This window comes from Felis catus, chromosome X, assembly GCF_018350175.1.
Source record: "Felis catus isolate Fca126 chromosome X, F.catus_Fca126_mat1.0, whole genome shotgun sequence".
Taxonomy (NCBI): Eukaryota; Metazoa; Chordata; class Mammalia; order Carnivora; family Felidae; genus Felis; species Felis catus.
Window position 1 is genome coordinate 50,848,885 of NC_058386.1, and position 16,314 is coordinate 50,865,198.

Consider the following 16,314-nt stretch of genomic DNA (forward strand, 5'->3'; position numbering starts at 1 on the left):
AATTTAAGTATTTATATCCTTAACATGGAAACACCCAAATATATAAAGCAATTAATAACAAAGAGGAAGTCGTTGAAAATAGTATAATAATTTTAGGGGACTTTAACACCTGACTTATAGCAATGGACATATCATCTAAGAGAAAATCAACAAGGAAACACTGGCTTTGAATGACAAGCAAGATAAGATGGACTTAACAGATATATCAGAACATTTCACCCTAAAGCATCAGAATACACATTCTTTTCAAGTACACATGGGAACTTATCCAGAATAGATCACATACAGAGTCACAAATCAGGCCTCAAAAAATACAGGAAGATTGGGATCATACTGTGCATATTTTTAAACCACAATATTATGAAACTTGAAGTCAACCACAGTAAAAAATTTGGAAAGTCCACAAATACATTTTTGTTAAGAACATCCTACTAAAGAATGAACAGGTTAATGTGGAAATTAAAGAGGTTAAAATAAAATACATGGAAATAAATGAAAATGAGAACATGACAGTCCACAGATTTTGGGATACAGCAAAAGTGTTCATAAGAGGGAAGTATATAGTCTTACAGGACTACCTCAAGAAACAAGAAAAATATCAAATTCACAACCTAGCCTTACACTAAGGGGCTATAAATGAAGCCTAAATCCAGCAGAAAAAAGGAAATATTAAAGACATAAACAAAATAGAAACAAAAAAAGTAGAACAGATCATGAAAAAGGGAGCTGGTTGTTTAAAAGAATCAATAAAATCAAAACCCTAGCCAGTCTTATCAAAAATAAAAGAGAAAGTACCCAAATTTAGTAAATAAAATCATGAATGAGAGGAGAGATCACAACCAAAACCACAGAAATACAAACAACTATAAGAGAATACTGTGAAAAAGTATATGCCAACAAATTGCGCCATCTGGAAGAAACAGATAAATTTCTAGAAACATATAAACTACCAAAACTATAAGTCTGTTCATATTTTCTATGAAATTGAAAAGAAATTGAATCAGTAATCAAAATCTCCCAACAAACAAGAGCCTAGGGGAAGATGGTTTCCCTGGGGAATTCTACCAAACATTGAAAGAATAATTAATGCCTATTCTTCTCAAACTATTTCAAAAAATAGAAAAGGAAGCAAAATTTCCAAACCCATTCTACAAGGTCAGCATTACCTTGATTCCAAAACCAGAGAGAGAATCCACTAAAAAAGAGAATTACATGCCATTATCCTTGATGAACATGAATGCAAAAATTCTCAAACTAGCCAATTAAATCCAACAGGGCATTAAAGGAATCATTCACCACAATCAAGGAGGATTTATTCTTGGGCTGAAAGAGTGGTTCAATATTCACAAATCAATGTGGTAAACCACATTAATAAAAGAAAGAATAAGAATCACATCATCCCCTCAATAGATTCAGAAAAAGCATTTGACAAAGTACAGCATCCATTCTTGATTAAAAAGAAAACCCTCAACAAAATAGGGATAGAGGGAATATATCTCAACAACATAAAGGTCATAGATGAAACCACAAAGCTAATATCCTCAATTGGGAATATCTGAGAGATTTCTTATGGTTAGGAACAAGACAGAGATGTCCACTCTTGCCATTGTTATTTGACATAGCACTGGACATACTAGCCTCAACAATCAGGGTATTCAAATTGGCAAGGAAGAAGTCAAACGTTCACTCTTACCAGATGACATGATACTCTATGTAGAAACCAGTAAAGGCTCTATCAAAACATTGCTAGAACTGATATACCAATTCAATGAAGTCAAAGGATATGACATCAATGTACAGAAATCTGTTGCAGTCCTATACACCAATAATGAAGCAGCAGAAAGAGAAATCAAGGAATTTTCAATTGCACCAAAAACCATTAGATATCTAGGAGTAAACCTATGAAAAAGGTAAAATATCTGTAGTCTGAAAACTATACAACTCTGATGAAAGATTTTAAAGAAGACACAAACAAATGGAAAAATTTCCATGCTCATGGATTTGGAACAACAAATATGTAAAAATGTCTATACTACCCAAAGTAATCTACACATTTATTGCAATCCCTATAAAAAAAAATCACCAGCATTTTTCACAAAGCTAGAACAAACAATCCTAAAATTTGTATGGAACTGCAAAATTAGCCAAAATTAGCCAAAATAATCTTGAAAAATAAAAGCAAGCCTGGAGGCATCACAATCCTGGACTTCAAGCTGTATTACAAAGATGTAGTTATCAAGACAGTATGATACTGGCACAAAAACAGACACTCAAATCAATGGAATAGAATATTCTCAGAATATGGGACCTACAACTATATGGTCAACTAATCTTTGACAAAGCAGGAATATATAATGGACAAAAGACAGTATTTTCAACCAATTGTAATGGGAAAACTGGACAGGAATATGCAGAAGAATGAACCTGGATTACTTTCTTACACCATACACAAAAATAAACTCAAAATGGGTGAAAGACCTAAATGTGAGACTAGAAACAGTTAAAATCCTAGAGGAGAACACAGGCAGCAACCCTTTGATATTGACTGGAACAACTTCTAACTAGTAACATCTCTGGATGAAATGGAAACAGAAGTCAAAATTAACTATTGAAACTTCATCAAGACAAACTATCTGCACAACTAAGAAAACCATCAACAAAACTAAAGGGCAGCTGACAGAATGAGAGAAGATATATGCAAATGACATATCTGATAAAGAGCTAGTATCCAAAATCTATAAAGAACTTATCAGACACAGCACCTAAAATGCAAATAATCCAGTGAAGAAATGGGCAGAAAAGCAGCACCTGGATGGCTCAGTTGGTTAAGCCTCTGACTTCAGCTCAGGTCATGATCTCATGCTTCATGAGTTCGGGCCCTGTGTCGGGCTCTGTGCTATTGGCTCAGAGCCTGAAGCCTGCTTTGGATTCTATGTCTCCCTCTCTCTCTGCTCCTCTGCCACTTGTGCTCTGTCTATATGTCTCAAAAATAAATAAACATTTAATTTTTTTAAATTAAAAAAAAAGAAATGGGCAGAAGACATGAATAGACATTTTTCCAAAGAAGACATAGAGATGGCTAACAGTCACATGGAAAGTTGCTCAACATCCCTCATTAACGGGGAAATACAAGTGAAAACTACAGTGAGACACTACCTGTCAGAATGGTTAAAATTTACAACACAGGAAACAACAGATGTTGGCGAGGATGTGGAGAAAGAGAAACTTTCTAGCACTGTTGGTGGGAATGCAAATTGGTGAAGCCACTCTAGAAAACACTATGTAGGATCTTCAAAAAGTTAAAAATGGAACTATCTTATGACATGGCAATAGCCCGAATAGCTCTTTACCTACAGGATACAAAAATAGTAATTTGAAGGTGCACATGCAGCCCAATGTTTATAACAGCATTATCAACAATAGCCAAATTATTATTATTTTTTTTTATATATGAAATTTATTGACAAATTGGTTTCCATACAACACCCAGTGCTCATCCCAAAAGGTGCCCTCCTCAATACCCATCACCCACCCTCTCCTCCCTCCCACCCCCCATCAACCCTCAGTTTGTTCTCAGTTTTTAACAGTCTCTTATGCTTTGGCTCTCTCCCACTCTAACCTCTTTTTTTTTCCTTCCCCTCCCCCATGGGTTCCTGTTAAGTTTCTCAGGATCCACATAAGAGTGAAACCATATGGTATCTGTCTTTCTCTGTATGGCTTATTTCACTTAGCATCACACTCTCCAGTTCCATCCATGTTGCTACAAAGGGCCAGATTTCATTCTTTCTCATTGTCATGTAGTACTCCATTGTGTATATAAACCACAATTTCTTTATCCATTCATCAGTTGATGGACATTTAGGCTCTTTCCATAATTTGGAACAATAGCCAAATTATGGAAAGAGCCTAAATATCCATAAATGGATAAAGAAGATATCACACACACACACACACACACACACACAAATTTTTTAAAAATTAAAAAAATTAAAAAATTTTAAGAGTGCACTTGTCGTGATGAGCAATGATTAATGTGTATCATTGTTGAGTCACTATATTGTACATCTGAAACTAATATAACACTATAGGTTAACTATACTGTAATTAAAATAAAAAACTAATAAAAAATAAATAGGAATAAAATGAATTAAATCTTGTTATTTGCAACAACATGGATAGAGCTAGAGAGTATAATGCTTAGTGAAATAAGTCTTTCTGTAAAAGACAAATACCATATGATTTCACTCATATGTGGAATTTAAAAACAAAACAAAGGAAAAAACAGAGACAAACTAAATCACAGGTTTTGAACTAGATAGAGCAAATTGATGGTTACCAGAAGGAAGTTGGGTGGGGGATGGGTGAAATAGGTGAAAGGGATTAAAAGAATACTTATCATGATGAGCACTGAGTAATTAATAGAATTGTTGAATCACTATATTCTACACTGAAACTCATATTACACTGTATGTTAACTATACTGGAATTAAAATTTAAAAATAAAAACTCTATTAAATACAGAGAACAAACTAGTATTTGCCAGAGCAGAGGTGGGTCGGGATACAGGTGAAATGCATAATGAGGATTAAGAATACACCTCCTTTGATGAGCACTAAGTAATGTATACAATTTTTGAATCATTATATTGTCTACTTGAAACTAATAAAACACTGTATGTTAATTATGCTTCAATAAAAATTAATTGTTGGTTAAGATGGACTTCTGACATATTTATATTTGTTTTCTGCATGTCTTATCATTTTTTTTGGTCCCCTATCATGTCATTAGTTGTGTTTAGTTGATTTGTTTTTAGTGACATTTTTATTCTATTCTCTTTTCCTTTTGTATATATTTTGTTGGTTCTTTTAGTTTCCTTGAAGGTTAAGTGTCCTAAAATTATAACAATGTAATTTGAACAGAACCAAACTAACTTTAATTGCATCTGAAATCTTTACTTCTAATGAATTGAATTCCACCTTTTATGTTATTGATGTCAATAATTGCATTTTTATGTGTTGACACTCAGTACCATAGGTTTATAATTATTTTTATATACTTGGCCTTTAAATCATGTAGAAATTAAAAATGGAGTTACAATGAAAAATTACAATAACACTGGCTTTTATATTTTCCCACTTATTTACATTTAGCATGGAACTTTTAGGTCTTTATACAACTTCAAGTTATTGTCTACTATCCTTTCATTTTAAGCTGAAGAACTCTTTGCAACATATAATGTAGGGCTTGTCTAGTAATGAAGATCATCAGCTTTTGTTTACCTGGGGTATCTTGATTATTCTCTCATTTTTGATGGACAGTTTTGCCAGATATAGAATTTTCATGTGGCAGAACACTAAAAGAAGATTTTTTTCTTGCAGCACATTAAACATACTATCCCACTGCCTGAAGTCCTGTTAATTTTTGCTGAAAAATTCACGGATATTCTAATTGAAATTCCTTTGTATATAGCATACATACTTCTTTCTTCTACTATTTTCAAGATTCTCTCTTTATCTTTGAATTTGTTCAGTTTTATTATATGCCTCAGTGTGCATCTCTTTGGGCTTGTACTACTTGTAATATGTTCAGAATTAATGTTTGTATATTCATGACTCCTCAAATTTTGGAGATTTTTTGCCATTCTTTTGAAAAACATTTCCATTCCTTTATTTCTCTTTTCCTTCAAGGACATTATTAATGTGTATATTGGTTTGACAGGCAGTGTGCCATAGGTCCGTTAGGCTCTTTTCATTTTTCTTTATTCTTTTCATTTTTTGTTAAAGTCTATCATACTAAATGACTTGTTTTCAAATTCACTGATTCTTTGTTCTATTAGTCTGCTGTTAAATTCATCTAGTGAATTACTAAATTTAGTTTCTATGTTTTTCAACTCCAAAATTTCTGTTTGGTTCATTTGTATCTTTTATAACTCTTTTGATATTCTCATTTTGTTCATATATAATTTTCCTGATTTTATTTAGTTGCCTGTTTGTTATCCTTTGGCTTATTTACTATATATAAGGCAGTTGATTAAAATCCTTTGTTGAGTAAGTCTAAGTCTGAGTTTCTTTTGGGTTCATTTTTTAAAACTTATTTTATGTTTGAATGACATAGGTTACCATGTATCTTTCTATGTCTTGCAAGATTTAGTTGAAAATTGGGTATTTGAAAAAATTCACCTTTTCCAGGATTTGCAGACAGATTCCATACAGGAGAAGACCTTCATCAATCACCCTAGCATGAAAGCTAAAGGTTTTTTCAGGACTTTTCTGAAATTGTGTCTTTACTGAGAAAATTTTATGTGGTTTCATAAAATTCCTCAGCATATGAAGATGCACTTAAATGCCTTAATTCCCCTAAGAATCTCACCCCTGCTTCTTGTTAGAGATTTGTCTGTTCTATTGTATTCCTGTGCCTTTTATCTCTTGATCCTGGACACCTGTACTACTGCATATCCCCTGCATATTACTGTTTTCAGAAGCCTCTAACCTAACATGAGATCTAAGCCACTATCACTGTCAGTGCTCCTTGTCAGGCAAAACAGAAAAACAGTTCCTCAGGCTACAATAACAGACAAGACAGAACATTACAACTACATTTTATTCATTTATTTCTGTCCTGAGGAAGAAACTGGAAATTGGGCAGCTCACTCTCAACTGCATGTACAATGTGCTAAGAAGGAGGTAATGTAGAAGGGAGCAAAAGTGCCAGAAAACTTCTTATAGTGTGTTTTTCTTAGTTAAATGTTTGCTTGGTTGTTGCAGTTCCTTAAGTAGATTCTATGCTTCCCACAAAGCAAATTTTGGCTGCTTGTCATTATTTGGTGTTTCCATGGGCAAACAAGGGCCTTCAAGCTTTCTATTTTGTCATCTTGCTGACTTCACTCTTTCAGGCAGTTTTTCTTTTTTAGTAAGTCTGATGTCTGAGTTCTCTGGGTATGGTTTCTATCAGTTTATTTTGTTCCTTTAAATGGACCATACTTTCCTGTTTCTTTATATACCTCGTATTTTTTTAGTGTGTGTGTTAAAATTGGACATTTCACTATTAAAATGCAGTAACACTGGAAATCATATTTTCTCACTTCCTCAAGTTTTGTTAAGATTCTTGACTGTTGTGTTACAGAACCAGGCTGGAACGCTGACAGAAAAACCAAGTGGCACTCAGAGATCTTGGTGGATCTGAGATTTATTTAACACCAGTGGGCTCAGAGGACACCATTTCTCCAAAGATCTGAGCCCTGGGAACAATCATGTTTCCTCCCCCCAGAAAGACACAAGTCCCTCCTTTTTCTGAAGTGAGGAGGTCAAGGACTTGCCTATTTTGGAGGGACACTGCTGCCAGGGAGATTATTTGGCTTTGTAAGGTTACCAGGGAGTCTGCCATCCATTCCATATCCAGCTTGTTCGTGCTATCATTCTTTATTAGCCCAACAGCAAGAAGTAAGATCAGAGCTATGACACCAGTAAGGGGCAAAGGGTGTCAGAGTTGCATCCGAACCCCTGGGCTCAGTCCACATGTTGATTCCTCAATCTTCTGCCATGCACAGACCAGCCAGCTTCCAGGGTGTGGCTGGAGCAGGGCTAGAGATCTCAGGGGCCAGTGTCTTTTGGAGGGTCAGTTTAAGCAGGTTGACTGGATCTGGATCACTTTGCCAGGTTGAGGGTTCTTCTGAGTTGGCCTTCTGAACTCTGGAGTGATGGACTAATAAGGTGATACCTGAAACTGAATCCTCTATTTGGTTGTATATCTGTAAAGTCCACCTCCAAGTCTTCGAAAGGGGCAGGTTTCTGGTAACTGTCAGATCAGGTTTAGGGAAGATATGGTCTGCATATTTAGAGATTCATCCTGTTTTCCAGTTGCTTAAACAACTACATGCCCATGGGGTATTATTATCCCCACAGAATAACAAGCACAGAAGATTGTCTATACATGAAATACTGTGACAAATTTTCTGAAGTTTACCTCCAGTTGTCTAGTTTAGGCAAACAAACATTTAAAGACAATCAGAACTAGAATTTAACATCCCTAACGGTGCATTTTTGAAACATAGTTTTTCTCTCTAAAAACTCCGCTTTCCAGAGATAGCCAAATTGAGACCAATGCATTTGTAGAACAAGTCCAGGCTTAACAAACCTGGCCTAATTATTTACATAAGCTCAGCAAGAATAGTGATTTATCATGAGGAACTTTTGAAGTTTGCTTTGCTGGAACCTTTTATAAGGAACCTCCAGGTTGAACTTTTAGTAGCCTCTCCAGACCAGAAGCCAAGCCAAATACTTGCCATCAGACAGGCCTGCAATACCTGTAGATTAGGGTGAATTCCTCTTCATGAGGTCCCCAAGGTATCCTGAGGTTCCTGCACCTGCAAGGAAGTGACCTTCTTTACTCACCTGGTGAGGCTGCTGGGAATTCTGTAAGCAAGGTATCAGGCCAACATTTCCAAGGGGATTTATGGCTCTATCTTTCATAAGACCAACCTTAGTTCCTTAAAGATGCCTGGTCATATCAGAGTCTATGAATGTCACTCTCAAATATGACATTCCAGTCAAAGTCTTGGTAAAATAACCAGTATTTCCCATGGTGACCTGTTACAAGATGAATAGATTCTTATTGAACTTGTGCAAACAATTGTAATTGCCATGAAAGAAAGAATACTCACTGAGCGTTTTTGAATTTCAGGGGAGTTATGTAGAGAGAAAAGATAAATGCTTCAGTTTGCAAATTAATACTTTATGACATTTCTGTATATCATAGATATCTTAAGAGAAAGTTTCCTTAGTCTGGAAGAGGAAATATTAGAGAACCAGCAATATTTACAACAAGAATCACAAAACTATAATCTTCCTCAGTTCATTTAATCCCATGTTCCTAATTCTTGTTCAATTTAAATGTAGCTTTTTAGTTCTGGAAATTCTCACCCATTTTAGTATTAATCTTAAAGATGTCGAATACCTGTATTTGACCCCAAAGTCCTTTTTGTAAATCTCCTTGAAGAAGAAACACGTTTTGCGAGAGAATAAGAACAAGTATAAATGACAAAATCTCAGAAATAGACATTGTTAAAGATCTGATGAGAGTTCATTATGATGCAATTGACAAAGAAATTCGGTTACTTCTGTGACACGTAGCACTTCAAGTAATCAGAATATTAAGTGATGACCGTATACAAAAACACTAAAACTTTAAGAATTGCATGTCTATTTTGGCAGTTACAACATTTACCTGCGCAATGCAACCTAAGTTTAACCATGGTAGGACCGTGCTCTTCCAAGTAACTTAGCATCCCAAATAATAGGGCCTAATTGGTCAAAAAGACTTCTCTTCCCATTCAAATCCTGGGAAGTTTGTTAAAACCTTAGAAAGTTATAAGTACATACTAAATAGGATTACAGGTCATTAAAAATGCTAAAACTTTATTCAACCAAAGTGGCGATAAAAGATCCTAAAGGTGAATGTATAGCATATAGTTGTTACCAAAACCTAGCTCCTTTAACATTGAGAAGTTTTAACTAAAGAATCAAAGACCTGATAAAGATGAGACCTAAAACTTTGGTTTTCCCAGAAGACAAACCTTTGTTTGCATTGTATTATCAAGAGAAAATCAACAGTCCAAGAAAACTTTGTCATTTCAGCAGAGAGAAAAACATAATTTCAACCTTATACCAGTGAACTTTTAAAATTCCATTCATCTCAACCTTAGTCCATGATAAGCACACATAAAATTCCTTTCCAAAGATTTCCCTTCACGAACCTTTTACAACTTTCCTTTGTCTTCAAACTTTGTCCCAAAGCCATTTCTCTCCAAAAAACCAGTCTAATTTAGGACAAAATTACCTTCTTATACCCTCAACAAATATGTATTTCCATTCCTTATATCTTTCTTACATACTTCCTACTTTCCTACATATAGAGTTGCTTTCCTTATTTCCATCGGTCTTAAGTACACTTAGCAGAATTTTAACTCTTAGGAAACCTTAGTCTCCAATTGAGGACTTAGTAACCAACTTAGAGGTGTTTACGCAAGAATTTTTTTAGATGGTAAATTCATGAACCAATTAAGTACAAAGCATGTTTTCCAATAGGTCCAAATAGTCTTAATTTCTCTGCAATAAGAAGTTAAAAACACAAACCTATGTTCAGTAATCAAAGGTTTAGCACTCCATCTTATTTGGAAAGTTTCAGGTCACCAAAGACCATGAAAGCTTTCTTAACAATTATCCATGAAAACTTTGAGACAAACAAAATTAAGCATCATTTTAAGTCATCTTAAATGACTTAAATTGCAACAGATATAACATGAGCTTATTTTACTTTTGCTGATAACTTTAAAGACAGGTCCAACAAACTTAAATTAGTTTAAACACCGAATATGTTTCAACTGCATCCACTTAAAAGTCAATCAATTTTCCCCATTGTCAATTTTCACCTGGGACACTAGTGGAGGTATCCAAAGTGGGTGGTCCAAGGGGGTGCACTTTGCTCCTTGACCTGGAGGGTGGGAGGAGGATCCAATGGTGCCTGAGGCACTGAGGATGGTATAGAATCACATCCAAGTTGGTGCAGAAACATGAGGGAGAGGGGAAGGCAGAAGCAGCAACTGCAAGGGAGTATTCCTTAACGTCCCTGTCCCAAGGTAGACTAAACACAGTTGGCTCTAATTATAGCCGTTAACCCAGGAAATGAATGGGGTAGAAGCCCTCACATCTATTAGGCAGAGGAACAGAGAGAGTCAGTGTCACCTTCAGTCTGATTCTATATCGGCCAGACCAATAAGGTTCCTTTCTTGAGGTTCCTCCTGATATTGGCTGGGTTTGGGGGGCCCTTTCCAATTCTGACACTCATTCTTCCAGTATCCTTTATTCTTGCAGTAGGCACATTGGTCTTTTGCTAAGGAGGCTCTGGGCTTCCCTCCTTTTGGCAGCTGGACCTTCCCCATCCCAATGCCACCATAGACTGTATGTCATTCACCACGGAATTGCAGACGAACCCACTCAGGCTCTGTGAGCTTTTGGGAACCTTAAGGGTGACCGCCTGTGGAGCCACAGAATTGAACTCGGCAAGTGAGCCAGACCGAGTCGCACATTCACACTCACATATACACCAGAGGTTATTACATTCCCTCCCACAGAATTTCTACCTGTGAGACCTCTGAAGTCTCTGGGAGTGATCAGGTCCCCCTTCCACTCTTGCAAGTGGGCATGACAAGATTGGGGCCCCGACCTTACCGGTTCTGATGTCAGGTCCAGGTCCTCACCTGCCAAGTCTCCTCAAGTCCAGTGGGAATGGCAGAGCGGGGCCGGTCTGAGGCAACTGAGCAGGAGACTGCCGAAATTCAGGCAGGGAGTGCCTTCTCCCTTGTGATTCCTCATTCCATCACCGTCACCGTCACCGCCTCACCGTTTTCCCAAACCGGTGGCAACAATGGGCCAGCGCGGTTGGGTTTCCCAGTCAGGTAACCAAATATGTTACAGAACTAGGCTGGAACGCTGGTCGAAAAACCAAGTGGCACTTGGAGATCTTGGTGGATTGGAGATTTATTTAACACCAGCAGGCTCAGAGGAGACCATTTCTCCAAATACCTGAGACCTGACAACAAGTATGGGAGGCAATTTATAGTCTTTTACTTCCACATTCTGTATTAGTAGTAATTTGGCACACATGGCAAGCAGGGCAGGAAAATGAACCTGGAAGAGGGGTCTCTAAGCTAGAAACTAGAGCTTATTTTAGTTCCATTAGCCATCTTATGGTACAGACCTTTACTTATTTTCCCAATAGTTGGACACTGAAGTAGTCCATTTTTGGAGACTTTTCCAAATTATTTGGCAAAGACTATTCATCATTTGTGATTATTGAATTATGTTCCTTTAGTTTGTGTTGAGCTAAGGTTTTGACATAGATTTTCTTAAATGCTGAAAGCTGAAAACAAACAAAAAACACATCAAAGCTAAATAGAAATACTGATAAGGGAGCATAAGGCAAGCTGAGAGCAAAGAACAAGCTGATAATATACCACCCCTCTCCACCAAAATGGGATATTTGTGAAATTCCTCAGGCACTCCCAGCTGCCCAAGAACAAAGGAAAGGGGAAAAATGTTAACAGATAGATATCATGGTCGTGCAGGAACAGAGTATACATCTGTTTCCAAAGGACTTAGTAAAGAAAAAGATAATCTTATCAATAGCCTAGCTTCCAGAAACCTATAGATTCAGTTTCCTGGAACCTTCCCCTCCATAGTGCTGTGGAGAACATAGGCAAGAAGAAAATGTAAATAACATTAAATTTCTTTATAACCTGCAGCCCATTGACAAATATTTGAGATTGGCAGAGTAAAACATTCCTCCAATAAACTCCCTACTGTCTTATTGTTAACTGCCTTAGTAGAGGAACAATAACATTAACTAGACAATACTTAGGCCTCCAGTATCTTCTGAGTCCTCTTTAGCACATGAAAGTCCTTCTGATGGCCTCCATTTTGCCTTTGCCTCCCCCAACTCCATAGTATATAACCAGTCACTCTTCGCAACCCCAGTGCAGCCCTTTCTGCCCACGGGTCCTGTCCCATGCTTTAATAAAATTACAATTTTGCACCAAAGACATCTGAAGAATTCTTGGCCGTCATCTCTGGACCCCCACCACTCCAAAACCACATTTATACCACCTCTCTTGCTCTACACTTATGGGTCCCTGCTGGGGCATTCTTCATCACTTAGCTAGTTTGAGGGATCAAGTGATTTTTTTTTCTTTCTTAAGAATTGTTGTAAATATTTTACTTTTAACCTGAGCAACTACAAAGTTGATTCAGACAGTTTCTGGTAGTTTCTTTAGTGTTTCTGTGGGACAATGAGTATTTGGAGATTCCTATGCTACATTTTGCTGATATCACTTCTAAGATTTTTTTCCTGTTTTTTTTTTCTTTTCCTTTTTTTTGAAAGGACATTTCTTTTAAAATTATGTTTAATTGTAAATATATATAACATTAATTTTACCATCTTAACCATCTTTAAGTGTATACTGTTGTCTTAAGTATATTCATATTTTTGTGCATATTTTTGAAGACCCAATTAAATGGCAGAATAATATTTTATTACATACATACATGGAACATTTTCTGTATTCATTCATAAATCAATAGACACTTGAGCTGCTTCTAATCTTGGCTATTGTAAATATTTTTGCTGTTAACTTAGGGGTTCATGTGCCATTTTAATTAGTGTTCTTGTACTCCTAGGGTAAATACCCAGTAGTGTGATTGGTGGATCATGAGGTAGTTCTATTTTTAACTCCTTACTGTTTTCCATGGTGGCACCATCAGTTTGTGTTCTCATCAGCAGTGCGAGTGGGTCCGTTTTCTCCACATCCTCACCAACACCTGTTGCTTTGGGGTTGTTGACTTCACTTCTTCTGACAGGTATGAGATGATATCTCATTGTACTTTTGATTTGCATTTCCCTAATTATCAGTGATGTAGAGCATATTTTCATTTGTTTGTTGACCATCTGGATGTCTTCTTTGGAAGAATGTCTTTTCATGCCTTCTGCCCATTTTTTAATTGGATAATTTGTTTTGAGGGTGTTGACTTTCATAAGTTCTTTATATTATTTTAGATATTCACATTTATCAGACATGTCATTTGCAAATATCATCTCTTTGTAGTTACCTTTTACTTCTGTTGATTGTTTCCATCGCTGTGCAGAAGACTTTTATTTTGATGTAGTCCCAATAGTTTGTTTTTGCTTTTGTTTCCCTTGCCTCAGAAGACATATGTAGAAAAATGTAACTATGGCTGTTGTCAAAGATCATACTTCTTCTGCTCTCTTCTAGAATTTTTTGGCTTCAGGTCTCAGGTTTAGGTCTTCAATCTACTTTGAATTTATTTTTGTATAGGGCATAAGAAAGTGGTCCAGTTTTATTCCTTTGCACATTGCTCTCAAGTTTTCCCAACACCATTTATTGAAGACACTGTCTTTCTCACTTGGATATTCATTCCTACTTTGTTGAAGAATAATTGACCATGGAATTATGGGTTTATTTCTGGTTTTTCTATTCTGTTCCATTGATCTATGTGAAAAAATGTACCATACTGTTTTGATTACTACAAAACTTGTAATATAACTTGAAGCCAGAAATTATGACTCCAGCTTTGCTTTGCTTTTTCAAGGTTCATTTGACTATCCAAAGCAATCTTTGTCCTTTGTGGACATACAAATAGGTCCTTAGTAGTGCCATACAAATTCTAGGATTGTTTGACCTAGTTCTGTGTAAAATGTTGTTAGTAATTTGAGACGGAATTCATTAAATATGCAGATTATATTGGGAATTATAGAATTTTTCTTAGTTTTTATTTAAATTCCAGTTAGTTAATATACAGTGTAAGAGTACATTCAGATGTACCATATAGTTTCAACTTCCATAAAACACTTGGTAATATCACAAGTGCACTCCTTAATCTCCATCACTTATATAATTCATCCCTCCACCTACCTCCCCTATAGTAAGCATAAGTTTGTTCTCCATAGTTAAGAGTCCATTTCTTGGTTTGTGTCTCTTCTTTTATACTTTTTGCTTGTTTGTTTTGTTTCTTAAATTCCACATGTGAGTAAAATATGTTATTTGTCTTCCTCTGAGTGACTTATTTCATTTAACATAATATACTCTATTGCTCCATCCATGTCTTTGAAAATGGCAAAATTTCATTCTTGTTTATGGCTGAGTAATATTATATATTATGATATAATAACATATATAATAATATACATACTATATATATATATATATATATGGCACATCTTCCTTATGCATTCATCAGTTGATGGACATTTGCAGTTTCCATGATTTGCCTATTGTGAATAATACTGCTATAAGCATTGTGGTGCATGTATCTGTTTGAAATATTATCTTTGTAGTTTTTGGGTAAATAGCTAGTAGTGTAATTGCATGATCATAGGGTAGTTCTATTTTTAACTGAGGCAACTAAATAGTGTTTTATTTATTTATTTATTTATTTATTTATTTATTTTAATTCATTGTCAAATTGGCTAACATACAGTGTGTAAAGTATCTGTATTTCCCTGATGATGAGTGATGTTGAGCATTTTTTCATGTGTCTGTTGGGATCTGAATGTCCTTTTTGGAGAAGTGTTTATTCATGTCTTTTGCCCATTTCTTCATTGGATTATTTGTTTTTTGGGTGTTGAGTTTAATAAGTTATTTATAAATTTTGGATACTCTTTATCTGATATGTCATTTGCAAATATCTTCTCCCATTCTGTCAGTTGCCTTTTAGGTGTGCTGATTGTTTCCTTTGTTGTGCAGAAGCTTTTTATTTTGATGAGGTCCCAATAGTTCATTTTTGCTTTTGTTTCCCTTCCCTCCAGAGGAGTGTTAAGAAGTTGTGTGTCCAAGGTGAAAATTTTTGCCTGCTTTCTTCTCTAGGATTTTGATGGCTTCCTTTCTTACACTTAGGTCTTTCACCCATTTTGAGTTTATTTTTGTGTATGGTGTAAGAAAGTGATCCAGGTTCATTTTTCTGCATGTCGCTGTCCAGTTTTCCCAGCACCATTTGCTGAAGAGACTGTCTTTATTCCATTGGATATTCTTTCCTGCTTTGTCAAAGGTGAGTTGGCCCTACATTTGTGGGTCCATTTCAGGGGTCTCTATTCTGTTCCACCGATCTGAGTGTTTTTGTGCCAGTACCATACTGTCGTGATGATTACAGCTTTGTAGTATAGCTTGAAGTCTGGGATTGTGATGCCTCCTGCTTTGGTTTCCTTTTTCAAGATCGCTTTGGCTATTTGGGGCTCTTCTGGTTCCATACAAATTTTAGGATTATTTTTTCTAGCTCTGTGAAGAATTCTGGTGTTATTTTGATAAGGATTGCATTGAATATGTAGATTTCTTTGGTTAGTATCAACATTTTCATAATGTTTGTTCTTCCAATCCAGGAGCATGGAATATTTTTTATTTTTTGTGTGTGTCTCCTTCAATTTCTTTCATAAGCTTCTATAGTTTTCAATATATAGATTTTTTTTACCTCTTTGGTTAGGTTTATTCCTAGGTATTTTATGAATTTTGGTGCAACTGTAAATGGGATCAATTCTTTGGTTTCTCTTTCTGTTGCTTTATTATTCGTGTATAGGAATGCAAATGATTTCTGTGCATTGATTTTATATCCTGTGAATTTTCCAAATTCATGGATCAATTCTAGAAGTTTTTGGTGTAATCTTTTGCGTTTTCCCTATAGAGTATTATGTCATCTGTGAAGAGTGAAAGTTTTTTTTTTTTTTCCTCCTGGTCGATTTGGATGCCTTTTATTC